Source organism: Lycorma delicatula, chromosome 9 (genome assembly GCF_047948215.1).
Source record: "Lycorma delicatula isolate Av1 chromosome 9, ASM4794821v1, whole genome shotgun sequence".
Lineage (NCBI taxonomy): Eukaryota > Metazoa > Arthropoda > Insecta > Hemiptera > Fulgoridae > Lycorma > Lycorma delicatula.
In genome coordinates, this window is record NC_134463.1 from 109,292,445 (window position 1) to 109,311,890 (window position 19,446).

Here is a 19,446-nt window from a genome sequence, read left to right on the forward strand (position 1 = left end):
TATTAAAGAATGTTTATGTGTAAATAAAAACAGCTTATTCTTTTAAATTTTACGGTATTTTTAAAGCTGTTTCTTAATTCCCAAAGAATTTAAAATTCTAAATATTAAGTATTAAAATTAAGGTTTAAAGACCTTTACATTTTTTAAGGCCTGTTTTTAATGTTTGTTCCTTAAGGAGTCATTTAAAAATAATTTTAACAGAAAAACATATTTAAATAAATTGTAAATAATTTGCGAAAAAAATTTATTTCAGCGCTCCCTAGTTCAAAAAAATCTTTTTTTGTTCGCGGGCGATATGTATGTACTACGTATATATGATTCCTTGCATCTGATCTCATAATTCTTGATTCCATTGCCCGATTTTTTCAAACTTGGTAGACAGGTTCCGAGGTTAAGTATGTAATAAATTTTTGGAAAAATTTCAGAAAAAAGTGGCGGTGTTTTGGCTCAAATAAAATTTCAAATCTTTACTGGGGCATTTAAATAAAATTTTTTTGTTAAATTTTTTTTTATCAAAATCACAAATTACCAAAACGTTTTATTTAATATTCACCCTTTCAAAAAATGTCTATATATATATATTTTTCTTTTTGGCTATATCTTGCTTCAGAAAGACGTCAATGGAAGTTTTTTTTTACAGCATATTTTCTACATTAATAGACCTTCAAACAATTATAAAAACTTTTGTTCATCCCACTCCAGTGGTCTGTGGTAACAGAAAATATTCTTTTAGTTAAAAAAAAAATGAATTAAAAATTTAAATCTACCTCAAAAGTTACCCATTGCATTTAAAATGTAAAAATTTAGTTGTCTGTAGCTTTCACTCTTTAAGATAGTCTAAAAAAAAGACAAAAATTATTTTATCATAAAAATACAAATAGAGATTAAAATTATTGAACTGAAAGAATCTATCGGACATAGCGAGAAAGTTTTTTAAAATGATATGCAGTTCATTGCCGTTTTTTTTTTTTATTCTTAAATTCTTATTTCAAAGGTTATTTACAATCGGTACATTTATATAAACCTTGTGTAAATTAGAGCACACTCGCAATCACATAATGATTTCCCAGCGAAACTTCTCAAAAATTACACATTAGTATACAAAGAAATTTTGTTTCAAGCAGGACATACACTAAGTAATTATGAACATCATTTAAAACCTAACAGTACAAGAGAAAGAAAAATAAATGAAGTCATAAATAGCAAGAAATACAATGAGAAAAAATGCAGTAAATTTGAAAACAAAAAATCGAAGAGATAATGAGCAGTACTGACAGCTGAAGTTACACTTAAGACACTGTAGAATCACTAAGATCCGATCGTGTAGCCGTTCTAATTTTCTAACGTCATCCTCGTTGTCTAGGAGGTTCGCGGATAAGTAATTCACGTCGTTTTAAGTGAGTCACAGTTCGTCGTACTTCGAACTGAAACGCTGTATTTCCTCCCGGACGTTTCGGAAACCTAAATAATCTTGTATTTTACTGTTTTTGCAAACCAAGATGACTGTTATACACCTCGTTACTTTATTTTGAAACGCGCCTGTAAAATTTCGAAATTTGAATAATATCATTACATTAATATTATTTTTACAGGAATTTTCAAATAAATGTTTGTACAAACAGAAAATATACTTGCTTTGTATTACATCGTATGATTTTACCGTAAGCCAGGTTTTTTTTTATCGCCCGTCTTCATTTTTTTTTATTCCATCTGAAATTTTAAAATCCTGATAATTTTCATTTCCTTTTAAATCGATTATAAGTTTTACTCTTTAATAGCCTCTCTTTTTTACTTCTTTTTGCACTGTTTTAATATCAGTTCTTCTTTTATCATGTTACAGCCTATGCAGTTAGATTTCTTACTCTGTATTGTTGCGATTAAGCTTCAAATCTCGTTAACTCTTCTCATAACTTCATTTTTTAATTTTTCTGTCCGTTTAATCTTTTACAATCTCCTTTATACTTAGAATTATTTCTTTTTTCTTATTGTCTGTGTTTCATATCCTTAAAGAAAACACTTCACAAGACTTTTCTTCATCATTGTCTTCATCAGATTACGTAACCGTTTCTTTCTGTAAATGATTCCTTAATTTTTAAAAAATCCAATTATTTAAATGAAATAAAAAAAAGTAAAATAATATGAAAAAATCTCTTAATATTCTTCATTTTTCGGACTTTATTTTTTAGTAAGTAGAAAATTCTCTTTTTTAATTTTGAATATTTCCAACTTCTCTAATGATATTTTTACAAAATAAGGTAATTAAATGATTTTAGTAGTGTAAAATATTTAAAAACTTTTATCATAGTTTTAGTAAAAGATAATCTCCTACCATAAACTGTATGGTATATAACACAGTTTTTTTTTTTTTTAACAGAATGGCTGCAGTAATTAGATCCTTTACATTATTTATTCTAGGCTTTCTTATAACTATAATATGTGTAATATACTTGAGGTGTATAAGAGAAGGTAATCTCAGTAGAATTCGCTGACAGTAATGATGTTTACTATTACAGCCAAAATTTCTGGTAAACAAGAGTAAAATCGTAAATTTTAAAAATAAACTATATATATATATAATTATAAATAATTTCAGTGGGCTTAGCATACCGATTTAAAACTGTATGCTTAAGTTAGTGAAAGCTTGAATTATAATCGTTTTAACTCCTCACTTTAATTAGTAACTTTAAAATGATTATTTTGAAGGGTTATTTCAGTTTTTAGTATTGATATATGTTTCATGTTAGGTCGCCTACAAGCTATGTGTTTATGCCTAACATGCAAACTGAAAAAAAAAAAAAATAATAAATGAAAGAATAAAAAAAAATATTAATTTTGTGGAAGTAATAATTTCTGTCTAGACCCTGGCTAATTTAATATTTTTAATTTTTCTAAAAATTAAAAACAACATGGCTTTTCCTTGATTCCGTTTCAGTTACTTTTATGTTTATCCTTAGGGTTATTAATTTATTAAATTTTTTTACGGAATTTTGAAGAAAATTATGGTACTATTTTCGGTCGCACCGTGGTAGTGCGGGGAGAAATTGAATTTTCTTTACGTTCTTAGGTGTGGTGTACGAAACTACCATTCACTTAAAATGTAATTTCTTTATATATGTAAAATTTGTAGCTGAAAACTATCCAACTCAAAATTCAAAACTCTTCTTTCACCCTCAAAACTGTCATTTTACCCTTTCTCCCTTTCACCATTTCACCATTTCACCCTTTCCCAATTTTCCTCTTCCCATTTTCATTTTTACCATATCCCCTTTCCCCATTTTCCCCTTTTCCTCACCAGTTACCTTCCTTCCCCTGTTTCTCTTTTTCTTATTACCTTTTCTCTTCACTCTTTCTCTCCTTTCCGCCTTTATTTTTTTCCTTATCTCTTTCATTTCCTATTCCGATTTTTCCTTTCTCCTGTTTTCCCCTTTTTTATTTTTTCCATTTTCCTCTTTTTCCCTTGTACCTTTTTCGATTTTTTAATAAATTTCATTGAAATTTATGAATGCTCCAGTAGTATATTTGAAGTTGTGGGTGTGAAAATTTATTTAAGATTTATTGTGTCGTTCTTGAGTTACGCGCAATTTAAAGTCGACAACAGACAACATAACCTCAATTTTAGCTTATATTGACTGTGTAGTGGTCTAATTTTCATACGCGCTTATACAGCTATTCACAGTGGTGAGTGAGTTTAAACTTGATACTTTTGTGTAGGGTCTATTGATTAATCGAACCTATGTAGTACATTGTACTCTGAAAATCAGTGCGTTTTTGATTGCGAAACGAAAACTCTGTCTTCTTGCGCAGCAGTTCTGTGCAAAAAATTTTTTTAAAATTTATTGTATTTAAATATTAAAAAAATTTTTTTTCATTTAAATGTTATTGTAGATTTCAATCCATACGCATTCATATTCATATTTTGCATCATATGTAAAGTTTTAAAATCCGTTTTGCAATTATTTTTATTTGATATTCATCAATTGATGAGTTTTAAACAACTTTTTCTTTTCTTTAAGAAAATGTCGTGTACCATTTTGTATCCTTAAAAATCTTATATATATATATATATATATATATATATATATATATCGTGACTTGCGCTATTGAGATGAATCATTTTTTATGCCTATTTCATGAAAACCATTGTAGCTGTTCTGGAGTAACACGGTATCATAAAATATTCTATCCAAGCGTAATAACCAATCTGGAAGGATTTGATTAAAAAGAAAAATTTTACTTAAATTTATTATTATTTAAGGAATATTTTTTTTTACCTTATTTTTGTATGGTACAATAAAAATAGAATTCTTAAGGTTTATAAATTATTTTTTTTATGAATTTAAGAATCAGTTCCTTTTTTTTCGATTATTGATGGTAATTTTTTATATTAATTTATAGGCGTTGTAATTGGTCTCGTTTTATCCTTTTTTTATAAAGCAACTGAATTTATGTCCTAGTCTTATCTTCTTTCTAAACGACCGTAAAGGGAACATTTGGACCGTAGATTTAATATTTTTAACTACATTCGACAGCAGTTTTTCCCCAGATAATATTCCCTCCAAGGTGATAATATTTTCAAGAATTTAATACTTCTATACTATTTCAAGTCATCTATAATTTATTTATAAAGTTGAAGGTATTTGAAAGGTAATTCAGAGCTCTTTGAATTACTGTATAGCTTTTTACATAATTTATGTCTTTCTCGTAACTGTAATATACAAGTGGTAGTTTATCATTGAAATGTATTTCAGTAGTTTATTGTCTGTTAATGTTATACGGTATATTGTATTTATGGTCTATGCATCTTCTTATTCCTATGACATCGATTTAATAATATAACTTCTATATTCTCGAAAATTCTGTTCGGAAACCCAAAGGAGTTGGTTGTCAGTTAAAATTATTCTCCTGTCGATATATATTTAAATATTAATATACAAATAAATAAATAAATAAATAAATAAATAAATATATACATATACTAGTAGACCCGGAAATACTTCACTGTTGCAAGATTTCAGTATATATCTTAAATGAAGAAAATTAAAAGTGTGATAAAACATTAACAAAATGAACGTTACGGAACTTCACGAAATTTAACCTTTCCATTTTCCCTTCCCCATCCCCTTACCCCTCCCATTCCATCTTTCACAATTTTCCTTTTCCCCCTTTAACCTTTTATTTTTCTCTTTACCCTTTTCATTTCCTTTTCCCCGTCTTCCCTTTTTTCCTTTTTTCATTTTCCCTCTTCTTTCCTTTTACCTTTTCCAAATTTTCCCTTTCTACCCTTTTCCCCGGGCGTAAATCGGTCCAGTATTTTTTTAGTCTATAGCGGACACACACATCGGAAACATTGAAATGGAATCATAAAATATTTTGTACACCGTGTGCTGGTTTAACGTCTTATCAGATAGCGCTGTTTTAAAAAAGAAATCTTTTTACCTGTCACAGGTGTGACATCTTAGATGTATAAATAGTAGGTATGTAAAAACACGCGCGTATTCCAATGCAATATTGTGTCAAAATTTCAAATCAATCAGTGAAGAAATTTTGGAGATTTAAGATTTTGAACAAACGAACATTTACATTTTATATATATATATATATATATATATATATATATATATATATATATATATATATACTCGTATTATATACTAGATACCCATTGCAGCGTCGCCCGCGCTATATGTTTACTTGCATTTTCCTTTACGCTCAATCTTTTTCTGTTTTTTAGTCAAGTAATCGGAGGCACACCTCGTATGTATACATATATATCTTTATATATATATTTCTTCTGTGCGTGTGTATGTCACTGAACTTCTCCTAAACGGCTGGACTGATTTTGATGAAATTTTGTGTGTGTGATTAAGTTGATTCGAGAATGGTTTAGATTCACAATTTGATCCGATAGAAAATGTTTTTTTAATAAATTTATTTATTTATGTGTTGTTGTTGATCCTGCGTTGGTTAAGGTTCACAGTTAAATCCGGTAGGCAGCGCTGCGATCCCGTTTTAGAATTTTTTTAAATTTTTGGCATATCAGTCAGAACCGGTAGTTGGTGGTGCGATCGGATTCTAGGAAATTTTTTTATTTTGTTTTTGCTTTTTCGCATATCAGTTACTTGCATCGTAGCTTAATGTTGTTATTACATTAAAATTCGTATTTTTAACAGTCTACTGTGAGAGAGTAGTTTGAATTAAATCCGATAGGTAGTGCTGTTCTGACAATTGGATTTATTTACATTCTGACTTTTATAAAGTGAAAGGTTAAATTTTGTGAAGTTCCTAATGTTCATTGTCTTTAAGGTTTTATGAAACTTTCAATTGTGTTCATTCAATTTGTATGTATACTCAAATCTAGCAATAGCGAAGCATTGCCGAGTCTGCTAGAATTGCGCGCTTATTGAGAATATTATTTATTTAAATAACGTTTTAAAGTGTAATTAAAAAATATAAATTGTGCAAATTTGTAAGATTCAGTATTGGCGTGAGTATTTTACATGATTTTTCATGAATTTTAATGATGTATACATCTGCATTCAATAACAATCAACTTAACCTACAAATTTAAATTGTCAGTTCTCATTTGTTTCTATGCAACTTATGAAGTATTGAACGGCTCTTTGAAAATAAAAATGTCAGTTTGTAAAATAAATTATAACATATATAAACTTAAAATATAATTTACGTATAATAATTATAGTTTAAAGTATATTTAAAAAATTGAAGTTATAATTTTTGTAGCTGATTAATTTTATAAAAAATTTTCTAAAATTGTTTTTAATTTACAATTATCTAAAATTTGGTAAAATACATGTTAAAATAAAGAATGAGAAAAATGATAAAAATTTCTACTAAAATTTTAACAACGTTGCTTTTTTTACAGTGCTTTAATTTTTTATTAATTGATTAATTAAGCTATCACATGGTTATGAAATTTCAAAATTATTAAATTAAAAAAAAAATGCAGGAGGTACTTTTTTAAAATGATCTCAAGTGAAAATTAGAAGTAACGTAGATGAAAATTTAGGCACTTACGTATTAACGCCACCGCAGCTACAGCTTTATTTAAAAACAAAGTAGTCAATCGGATTTCGGTGGAAAATGAACAGTCTCTTTATTAATTTTAATAAATGGTTATTTATATTTATTTATTTTATAAATATAATTTAACCAAACTTAACCTACGCTCGCTAACCTTGACTAATTAATACCGTAATTTTTTGAGTATTTATTTAATAAATTCAGTAATTATTGCAATTATTTATTATTTAAATAATCAAAACACTCCTGTTAATTATTCAAGGTTAGCGAGCGAAGCGAGCGTAGGTTAAGTTTGGTTAAATTATATTTATAAAATAAATAAATATAAATAACCATTATTAAAATTAATAAAGACACGGTTTTGAATCTATGTTAAACTCTATATCGGCCCATTTTCCACTGAAATCCGATTGACTATTTTGTTTTTAAATAAAGCTGTAGCTGCGGTGGCGTAAATACGTATGTACCAAAATTTATTAATTACACTAATTATTAATTTTACGACGTTTCGATTTTCGTCAGATATCTCAATATTTAGTGTAAATAAACCTTAATTAATCAATAAACCCATTACAATAATACAACAATCACAAACTGATAATAGTCATATTAATGAAATTCCGTCCACATTCCTGCTAATTTTAACTTAAATAAGTTACTTATATTTATGTGTTGTGCATTTATTAGAGAACAATGCCACGTCAGGACAACGTCTGTCGGGTCCGCTAGTATATATATATATATATATATATATATATATATATATATATATTTATATATATATATTTATATATAATTAGGTATAATAAATGAAATTGAAATCCATCCAGCAGAATAACTTTAAACAAGAAATTTCCATATAAAGTTTAAAATATTACAGTCTATAAAACGCTGACAGTACAATTATTAGTTAATTCAAAGTAGAAAAGGGTAGTATATCAAAATATATATGTATAAACAGATACAATATATGATTTGAAGTGACAAACAACATGGATTACATAAATAATTAGAACAATGAATGTTACGATTTAACCAAGGCAAAGACTGCTGAAAACTAGACAACTCAGCCCTTATTATTGTCGTTATTCGATGAATTATTCTGTTCACATGTCCCCAAACGAGATCGATTGAATCAGAATATCTATTTGCTAAACTCGGGTATCTTATAAAGGAGAACATTTAATTTGTCTTCTTATATAAGAAAATAATTTTATTTCTATTCTAAATCCTTGATTGAATCTCCTGATTAGGTAGTAAACATCCGTATAAATAACCCTTTATGAATTTAATATCCATGACAGTTCGACGATCTACATATGATTCGATGCCTATCTCTGTACGTTGAATCTAATTCCAAAAAATTACAATAAAATTGTAAACTGTACGGTAAGAGTCCTGCAGATTTCATTTCTTTTGCTCAAAAAACAAAAATTTGTTTAATATAAATAAAACTGTTTTTAACATAACGATATTGATATCAAAAAAGGTAAGACATTACATTTCTATTATTAAATCTGTTACTAATTTAGAAAAAAAAACGTTGTCTAACAAAATTCGAGGTATTTTTTAAAAGTATTCTTCTTTATTACATATCCAGAAACATTATAACTGAAATATAATGTTTTCCCGCTTATTTTTTTTTACCATTTTCATTTCGCTGTTAGGTTGGTCATGTCTAAAATTTTAAACGTAGTTCGTTGACTTCGTTACCTCTTACTGACGAAGTTTTAACGAACTCCGTGATAAGACCTGGTGTCAAATATGTCAGGGAACCTCTACCTCATTACCCGTAGAAACTTTCTCTGGACATCTTCAACCATATCGGATGTAAATTATCTTTAAAGATTCCAGATTGTAGTACAATATTCGACATATTGACGCACTAACGAGTTATATATCAGGGTCCATGTACGAATATTTTGTAAATAATCGATACACCTATCTTTTTACGTCCAAATTACTTCTCGCTACTGAAATCATCTTTTTAATTTGCAGATTAATTCACAAACGAGAGCTTGGGGTTTAGAAATAAAAATAATTCTTTTGTCATAAACTTTATGAAGGAAAAAGAGAGTAAAACAAATTTACGATAAATTTTAGAAAACGTTTTTAATATTTATTATATTTTTCATATAAGCTTCGTAATAATTTATTTTTAGAAAATAAATAGGAAAAAAAGATTGGATTCATTGATGTAACTGTAAAGTATATGGTTCATAGAATTCAATTGAGATTTGGGCCGGTTATGCTATAAAAAGAATGTAACAGGTGTACATGTGTATTTGTGTTAACGTGTACAGTACGCCTTTCACAAAATCTTTTACGCTTATTCAATATTTACATTCTTATGCACAATTTTACGCTTTTGTAACTTTCGGAGAAATACTTAAGTTGAAATTTTTATTTTTCTGTTATATTGAAATATAAAATATTTTTCCTTTATGCAGTTTCTATTCTTATTCCGTCATGATTGCTGTATCGACGATGGTATTTTACATACTTTACATAATTTTATCGCTTTTCTGATTTTATGAAAGTATGTCAATTTAACTATAACATTTAATAGTTTCAGTAACATATGTATACATATAAATATGTCTAATCAAAGTTAAAAAGTTATATTATATATAATGAAATATAACTTTAAAAACTTTGGTTATGTTATTTTCAGATTTACGACAGTAGTTATTTTTATTAAATAAAACTTGATAAAGTTACTACAGCCATTTTTTTCTTTTTAAATTTTAAAGTTTACCTTTACGTAGCAATTTTCATCACTTTAAATACTCTTCCGACCGGATTTTGGTTACCCTTTTATGTATATTAACTTTTTTGATGACAAGGAAAAAGTTTAGTTATTAATCTTAGCAAACTCGTCAAATTCCTTAACCAAGATATAAAGTTTCTTTCAGTACGTTTTTTTTTTTTTTTTTTTTTTTTTATAAAAATATTTCTATATACCGTGGGTGGAATAGATTTTAAAATTTTGCTTTATTATTTATTTTTCAAATTAATATTATGGTATAAATATCGAAGTTTCTTGTGTTTTTTTAAAATGGTCAGTTTTCCTGTTTTTTTGCGTTATATGGGAATCGATTTCTAAGGTCATTAGCTCTCGTTACATTGTTTAAAATAGAATTAGATCACCAGCAGGATTATCAGATGTAAGGATAGATAGGGCCCGTGTATTTTAATAAGGAACAGAATTAAGTTGAAACATTTCAGCAAAACTCACATAAATGAGATGTTATTACTAAATTAAAGACCGTTTCATTTAAAAATATTTATTCTGAAAACTTTATAAATATTTTTTATTTCTCTTAAACAAAATACGTTGTACTACTTCCCTATATAATTTCCACATGAATTAAGACATTTATCGTAGCGATACCAGCTTCAATATCCCTCGTATTTTTCTGCCGCCAGTCCATTTAGCCACTGGTTAACAGCATTTTTAAGATCATCGTCACCCGCGAATTTCTTACCACTCAAAACGTTTTTCAATTTCCCAAACAAATGGTAATTAGAAGGAGCTAAGTCCGGACTATATGGTGATCGTAATTTCCCATCCAAACGTTCTCAGTAAATCACGTGTCGGACTCGCAACATGTTTACGTGCATTTTCGTGTAACAGAACGCGGTCGGTCAGCCGTCCACATCGCCGATTTTGAAAGGCAAGTTTCACAGTTGGCTTCTGCATTTATAGTCGTTCCATGTGACATGAAATCAAGCAGCAGTATGCTAAACCGATCTCAAAAGACTGTGGCTGTATCAGTTTGCATCCAAATGGCTGTGGCTTGATCTTTATCGGTCTGTTTGGTAATTGAGGATGACACCACTCACTTGATTGCCTTTTCTCTCTGGCGTGTAATACGAAATCCACGTTTCATCGCCGGTAACAATTGAATTAAGGAACTTATCACGTTTTTCTATGTAGCGTATCACAAATTCTAAAGCAGATCCCATTCGGGTTTTTTTGTGAAGTTTCGTTAAGACGTGCGGCACCCGACGTGCACAAGACTTTCTGAAGCCTAAATGGTCAAGAACAATGCGACCGATAACACCTCTTGAAACATCAGGAAAAAGAAGGGCCAGATCGGAAATCGTTGAGCGACGATCTTTTGTGATTTCATCATCCACACGTTTCCAAAAGTGATTATCGAAGGCCTCCCCGAACATTCTTCATCGTGCACATTGATTCTGTTATTTCTAAACCTTTCACACCATTTTCGGAAGTTTCTTTCATTCTTTACATTATCACCGTACATAACAACCAACTACCTATAAATTTCAACCGGTTTAACGTTTTGATGGTTTAAAAAACGTATGAGTCCACTTATTTCACAGTCGGCGGCAACACCGATTTTCCTATTCGTTCTATAACGTAATAACTCACACATAATCAAAGATACTACAACGCGACAGCTTACATACAACAATACAGTATGTACATTACTAGCATGGCCATGAACGACACAGGTTCGACACCTTAAGGAGAGAAATTTCCAAACGGTCTTTACTACAGAGATATCCCTCGTGTAACACCCTCGGAGTGTAAAGGACTTTGACATATATATAAAAAAGAAATAAAACATTAGATACACGATAAAATAAAATTAAAAAAATTTGTTGGGCAGTACCATGAAAATTTGAGAAATCTATGTTTGGATGTTAAGTACCCTTGCATAGAGGATTCTTAGTCAAACGTAATACACTGACTTCGTTGAAGGCTTACTATAAATCTGTTAGTAATTTGCTGATGTGTAGGTAAGCCACTATTTTTCTTTGCTATTTTCTATATCATCATCAATACCATTTCTTACTTCGTACCTCTTTCTGAGGTTTGTATATACTGTACACTCTTCCAGTAGATGCTTAACAGTAAGTAGTTTATCATATACACTGGATATTCGTGGTATTTCTTTGCCGGTTAACAAATATGAAATTGTTATTCGTGGGTGACCGATTCCGGGTCTGGTCACCGCCACTTTTCGGCGAGTAAGTTTTGCGTGCTCTTCCATTTATATGAAGTGACACAATTAAATGCATTTAATTGCATTTAGATTCGTATTTTGTCTTCTCAATTCATTATTTCACGCGTTTCTTATGGTTGTAGACTATTTTTAACGTTTGCAATGCGATTAAGGATAAAATTGAGTTTCATGGTATGTTAGTGTCTGGGTAGTTTGAGTATCGTCGTGGTATTCCGCTAGATTTAAAAAGTATTGTGGGAAAAGCATCTATATTCTCAAACATTTTTGCCATTCCGGCAGCTTCGGCTGCGCTTTCATTAACTGAAATACCAGTATGCCATGGAATCCTTACACATACACATCACTGTCCCATTCGATTTTGTATATAGATTAGTACATGCTTGAACCTCATTGTATTTATTCCGAATGGCAGTTAGTGTGCTTAAAAAGGGAACATGTAAACACTCTCTCTTCGCAGAAATATTCTGTGTAACAATGAGCTCTGCCCTTTAAACACTAGCTATATCTGGCAATTTCCACTAATGAGCCTCTCAGTTTATTTGTATAGAACATTCAACACCATGTTCAATTTTAGAACCGTCAGTATACATTTTTAAAACCTTCACAGCTACTGATGATTGACGACAACTCCTGTTGGAAGATCCCTGTTTGTTTCTTTTTTATTTCGTGGTATTTCGTAGAAATTGCTAATATATTTGCTAAAACAATTCCGTGTTTTATTGAAAATTCACAATATCGTATTCCAGCTGGTCTGGAATTGGTAGCGTGATTTTCATATAATGCGGCCAGAGAACTGTTATTAAAAGTTTTATTTTTTTTTTATGGGTAGGAAAAGCTCATATATTTGGTAGATATCTTAATAATAATATCTCTCTTCTGTAATGTAATGGCATTATGTCGGCTTCAAATATTAAACTAGTCACCGGGCTTGTACATAAAGCGAATATTACGTATCTGATTCCGTTATTTATGACGTCTAACTTTCTTAGATGCAACTTTATAGCGGATGAATATGCAATACACCCGTAATAGAGCTACGATTGAACCAATGTTTTATATAATCGCAGTAGTGTCCCTTTTACTGACCCTCAGTTGGTGTTCGATAAACATTTAGTAATGCTTAGGGATTTCTTGCATCTAATACTCAGATCCTGTATGTGTAGTCTCCCAAATGAGGGATTTATCAAATAGTAGACCTAAAAAAATAATCATTATCTTTTTGTTGAATGGGTGGTCAAAATAGGACTACGATGAGGATTTATCTTCCTAGAGAAGTATATATAACAAGTTTTATGTGATACAAATTTAAATCCGTTATTCTTTGCAATTTCGTTGCAAATTATACTTCGCTATAATTGCAATTTTACTAGTATAAAACGATTGCCAGATTAAGTAATACCAGTAGTTGCCGCAAATGCCCCATTTATATAACTGAAGCATTATTCCATGACGCCAAGTCATATCAAAAGCCTTCTGCAAATCAAAAAAGACTTAGAGTTTTCTAGTAAAAAATCTGTATATATATCATTTTCTAAATTGATCATTCGGTCAGCGGTAGACGAATAGTACTGTTGAAATCCTGCTTGATGTTAGAATAAAATAACTTCTCTTTCTAAAATCCAAATGAATCGATAAATTTGATCATTTTTTCGAAGATTTCTCCAATAACATATATGAAGGAAATAGGACGGTATCTGTTGAAGTCGGTCAGATTTTTATCTTTTTTGGAATTGTCACTTATAATTGCTCTATTTCAAATCCATCAAAGACATCTGTAACCTCTTTTTTATAACAATTGTATATGTAAAAATAATTTTATAAAAACTATTAATATATTTAAATTAAATACTCGTGTAATATTGATATTAATATTGAACTAGCCGTTCAGGGGCTCTGTCCCCTTGACCTTCGACGTGTTCTTATTCTCATGTTTTTGACAATATTAAGTATTTTATTGAAATATTTTAAGAAAAATTAATATTAGTGTGTAGAGAATATTTTTCTGAACATTTTGGTGTTTTTATATTTAAAATAGGCTTAAGGAGTGACTGGATATAGAATTTAATAGGTTTTAATAGATATATAATGTTTAACGCTAGTCATATTGATAACAGGGAGTTAGCTTTAAAAGGATATAGAAAGGGAGTCCGACAAGGATGTTCTCTATCTCCGTTACTTTTTAATCTTTACATGGAACTAGCAGTTAATGATGTTAAAGAACAATTTAGATTCGGAGTAACAGTACAAGGTGAAAAGATAAAGATGCTACGATTTGCTGATGATATAGTAATTCTAGCCGAGAATAAAAAGGATTTAGAAGAAACAATGAACGGCATAGATGAAGTCCTACGCAAGAACTATCGCATGAAAATAAACAAGAACAAAACAAAAGTAATGAAATGTAGTAGAAATAACAAAGATGGACCACTGAATGTGAAAATAGGAGGAGAAAAGATTATGGAGGTAGAAGAATTTTGTTATTTGGGAAGTAAAATTACTAAAGATGGACGAAGCAGGAGCGATATAAAATGCCGAATAGCACAAGCTAAACGAGCCTTCAGTAAGAAATATAAGTTGTTTACATCAAAAATTAATTTAAATGTGAGGAAAAGATTTTTGAAAGTGTATGTTTGGAGTGTCGCTTTATATGGAAGTGAAACTTGGACAATCGGAGTATCTGAGAAGAAAAGGTTAGAAGCTTTTGAAATGTTGTGCTATAGGAGAATGTTAAAAATCAGATGGGTGGATAAAGTGACAAATGAGGAGGTATTGCGGCAAATAGATGAAGAAAGAAGCATTTGGAAAAATATAGTTAAAAGAAGAGACAGACTTATAGGCCACATACTAAGGCATCCTGGAATAGTCGCTTTAATTTTGGAAGGACAGGTAGAAGGGAAAAATTGTGTAGGCAGGCCACGTTTGGAATATGTAAAACAAATTGTTAGGGATGTAGGATGTAGAGGGTATACTGAAATGAAACGACTAGCACTAGATAGGGAATCTTGGAGAGCTGCATCAAACCAGTCAAATGACTGAAGACAAAAAAAAAAAAAAATAATAAGTAAATAAAAATACAGATATATAGTATAATATAAATAAAAATAATCTACGCTCAGAAATAAAATTAAGCAATCTTTAAATTAATTGATAACAGACTGCTTCTAGCGGAGAGAGTCTTGGAGGGAGCCGTGTGCAGCCGCCCGGCGCACCATCAATGGTCCGCTCTGCGCCAATAGCAGCTAAAATGAAAGTGTGAACATTAAATGTTTTTTAAACGTTTGGACGTATGAAAACACAGTGAAATTAAAACAACGGATAATATTATTTAGTATTTGGTGTTTTATTTTTAACTTTGTTACTTTTGTCAAATTTTTTTAAACATTTTGTCTTCGGTTTTAAGATTATCCAATTTCCTTTTGCTTTTGTCACTTTGTATTGTTTACCTTCCTTCAAATTCAAAAAAGAAAAAGAAAAAGTGAAGATACCTCTTTAATCTCTTTCTTTTCCTTTATATTTAAATTTTTCGCTTTATAAAGTACCACTTGGTACTCTACATATACATAAATATTTAAGCTAATGTTATTCATATTATAAAAAAATACTTTTTGTAAAAGTAACTATTTTTCTCCTTTTGAAACTTTTATGTTAGATGAATTTATTCTACCTTTTTCTACTCCTTGTTACATTAAGTTATTCCAATAAATTTGACTACAAACAAAACCATTTGAGAGGACTTATTATCATCTTGTATAAGTTATGTTCAGTATATACTTAACTTACCCTTTTCTCTCACACACACATGCACGCGCGCGCAATCTAATTGTTTAGCCATCTTTATATTTAAATATATTTTTATATTAAAATATATATATATATATATATAAATGTTGCCTCCCGATGGAAGCATGGCAGCTGGAGTGGGAGCACGACTAAGGAAAGATCCTTGTATTAAGTTAAAAAATGATCTAGGAGGATGGTATGCCTCGAGCTCGTTTTTGAGAACAATGTGTGTCCAAGTGCTCACCAACCACGCTAACTTGAACCAATATCTGTTTCGGTTCCGCCTGACAGCTGATGAACTGCGCGTCTACGGGGAGGTCGAATCAAATGAACACCTGATGTTTGACTGTCCTGCTCTTGAAAAAGCCAGAGACCGGGCCACCCTGGAACTTAGAGGTCAAGGGGAAATTGGGCACTTAAAAGCGGCGAATCGTTGTGGCGAGAGCCGCATTGTTGGACCGTGTGGGAGTTCGTAGATGCGGTTGCTTTGTTCAACCGGCATCCGTAGTTTTTTTACATAATAGAATATGTTTTTTAAAGTTAAAGTAGTAGAGAATAGAGTAGCCAAAGAACAAAGATAATAAATTAGTTGTGTAAAACATTGATGACGTAATATTCAATTCCATCTCTTCTTTAATGATTTTTAATTATAATTAATAATTCTGATTTGTAGAATCTTTTTTAACGTTGTGTCTATATAGTGTCTATTCTGTCTAGATAGGGTTATAGCAGAGCTTTGGCTGTAAAAGGGAAAGTATTGTAATCGGTCCAATTTGGGAATACGCGGTTTACACCGGATTTTGACGTTTTGCCACACCTAAGGAACTTAAAAAACCGATGGAAATTTTCCGGATATTAATGTTCGTACGTACGTGTGTTCGGTGTTGGCCTCTAAATCACCTTACATCTCCAGAATTACTGGACCGATTTTGACTAAACTTGGGAAGATTACTTCTCTATGTGAGGCAAGGAAGAAAGTAAAAAGAATTATGTTTTAAGTTTTTAAAAACGGCATACATCAATGGAAACAAGTGGTGGTAAATAAACAAAGAAAAAAGAAAAAAAATGTGTAAAAATAAACATGAAAAATCTCGAAATAAATACAAAAATTTATATTTCTTTAGTAAGATTATGAAGAGTTATTAAAAAACAAAAAAAAATTAAAAAATGCCATTAAATTTTCAACTTAAAAGGTCAAGGAAGAAAGAATGTACCCTCAGTATCTCTAGATTTCACCAAATTAAGATCTTTTTTTCTTTGTTAACAATTAAAAAATAACAATATTTACAAAAAACGTTTTTTGAAAATCTCACCCCTATCCCAAAAATACTGTTGTAGTCGTTTGCTATGTTGTGACGTCATAGATGAGCGGTAGAATTAAATAAATTAATAATATTTAAATTGTAAAAAAGCAGCTCGGGGATATTGAACTCGATCGCCCCGTTAATTTGATACCTGGTGCGTTAAGCCTTGCGGCTACACCAGTCAGCGCACCGTACAAGCGAAATTTGTTCTATGTAAGTTGTGAAATTACATTAGTTTAGTTAGTGCCGACCGTTGCCGCTAGTACCGCCACACCCGCCAGAATTAAATACGGCATGAGCGCGCGCGCTTTAGTTAGAATAACGGAATTAAATAAACGAAGAAAATATTATATTTAAATAAAATTATAAATATTTTAAATTAAATTGTGTGTATAAGCTGAGCATCAGAAACAACTGTGTTGTCATTTTTTTTTAATGAAGATTATTAAAAATTGCTTATGTGGTGTAGTTATCGTAAAGTTTTATAAATTAATTGATTATTTAAGTGGTTATCCTTACTCACTCCCGAAAACTTTATAAAATAAAAACGGTAAATGATACTGTCAAAGTTTTCAGAAGTATGACAGTATTTATAAATTAACAATTTTGTAATCTGAAGAAAATGGAATAAATTTATGCTGACAAGTTAATTTTAGAAAGTGTCAAATTTAGAAAGCTCTGAAAACTGTTTAAATTAGTTTGTGCAGGCGCGTATATGTGTTTGAATATAAGAAGTAAGTTACGTATTTTAAAGTTTTATAAAGTTGTTGATTTTAGATTAAAATTTTTTATATTAATTTAGTCTTAATTTGTGAAATTATATTATATTTTCATATTACACAATATAAAATAACACAAAATGATAATTTTGTGTTATTTTATTATGAGTAAATAAAATGGATAAATTTGTAACAGTTGTGTTTTTTCATTATTTAATTTAATACACTTACTCTTACCTGATTATTTATAAGTTTTAAGGTTTTATTTTAGAGAAAAAGAAAATGTCTTTTGCATTCTATAACACATAACCAAGTACACATTGTCAGTTCTACCTAAGCTTTGTGTAACTGTAAATAGTAGCAACAACTGACGAAGAAACCAATTAATTAATAGTTGTTTTTATAGAAATTGAAGACTAGGTGAATTTCTATAGTAATTACTACAAAAATCACCAGTCCAAAATCACTTCATTCTACAAAGATCGTTACTGGGAAAAACCAATCGAATTTTGTGATCAAAATCATATTTTCTTCCCTTGACAAATGATTGTCCCTTAAAGTTATGTCAACGATTCAAAATAACATATATACTTACAATAAAAATTTGGGTGAATGGATTTGTGTGTGTGTGGTGGTTGAAGTATATGCTGAATACATAAGATGATAACGCGTCTTCATAAATGTAATGCAAGGCCTAGAAGAAGACAGGATTAATTCATGTAAAATAATAGTTTCAATGAGAATAATATTCATTTTTACAAAAAAATACTGTTTCATAATACTCGTACGAATAAAATTACCTTAAAAGTTTATATATTCCATATAGAAGTACAATTTTGAGTGATGAAAACGAAATCAATCAACCTTTTAAATTTTTCAAATCGATAAAATTCTTGTCTAAATTATCGTAATTTTTTCAGTTTTTGTGATTTTTTTGATAACTCTTCATAATCGTATTAATGAAATGTTATAAATTTTTTTATTTATTTTGACATTTTTACATATTTCTTTTTCTTTTCGAATAGCCCATTTAGAGGACACGCTTAATCAACTTTTTAGAAAATGTTTCTTTCATTTTTCTAGAGTGGTGTTCTTTGTCTTCTTGAGTCCATTTTCTCCCTCTTCTACAAGTGAGTTTTTTCCTCTCCTGAAACTCTAAGCTCTCTTTAAGCTAGGTTATCTTGTTCTTGTGAGTGTTTAGTAGGGTGTTAGTCTGGTGTTCGCCATTCTGTATATGTATCCATAGAATTGCAGTTTTCTTTTCCTGATTACATCTGTTATTTTTTCTATTTTGGAATATAGCTCTTGGTTTGATCTTTGTTTATAATCTAGTCCTGTGTTGGTTTTTGGACCTAGTATTTTCCGTAAGATTCTTCTCTCTATTTTCTCTATTCTCTCTACATCCTGTACTTTATGTAGTTTCAACGTTTCCGCCGCATATAGTATTTCTGGTCTAACTACCGTTTGGTGGTGTCTTAGTTTGGTATTCCAGGAAAGAGATTTCTTCTTGTAGGTATTCTTCTTGATATTGTATGCTTTTTCTATTTTTAGTAATCTGTTTTCTAGAGCTATTTTTCACTATTGTTTTGCGTTATCCATTCTCCT